Here is a 484-nt window from a genome sequence, read left to right on the forward strand (position 1 = left end):
ACCTGAGTTCGTTGGATATACACTGAGTGTACAAAACATTATGAACACCTGCTTTTTCCATGACATAGACTCAGGATTTTTAAGCCTTGAGACAATTGAGACATGGATTGTTTATGTGTGCCATTCAGAGGGTGAATGGGCAAGACAAAAGATTTAAGTACCTGTGAACGATGTATGGAAGTAGGTCCCAGGTGTTTGTGTCAAGAAACGCAACGCTGCTGTTTTTCACACGCAACAGTTTCCCGTGTGTATCATGTGTGTGTGTGTATCATGTTCCACCACCCAATGGACATCCAGCCAACTTAACAGAACTGTGGGAAGCATTGGAGTCAACATGGGCCAGCATCCCTGTGGAACGATTTCGACACCTTGTAGAATCCATGCCCTGACGAATTGAGGCTGTTCTGAGGGTGCAACTCAAGGTGTTCTTATTGTTTTGTACACTCAGTGTACTTCCATTAGCCTACAGGTTGCAAAAACCTGT

This window comes from Oncorhynchus kisutch, linkage group LG23 (genome assembly GCF_002021735.2).
Source record: "Oncorhynchus kisutch isolate 150728-3 linkage group LG23, Okis_V2, whole genome shotgun sequence".
Taxonomy (NCBI): domain Eukaryota; kingdom Metazoa; phylum Chordata; class Actinopteri; order Salmoniformes; family Salmonidae; genus Oncorhynchus; species Oncorhynchus kisutch.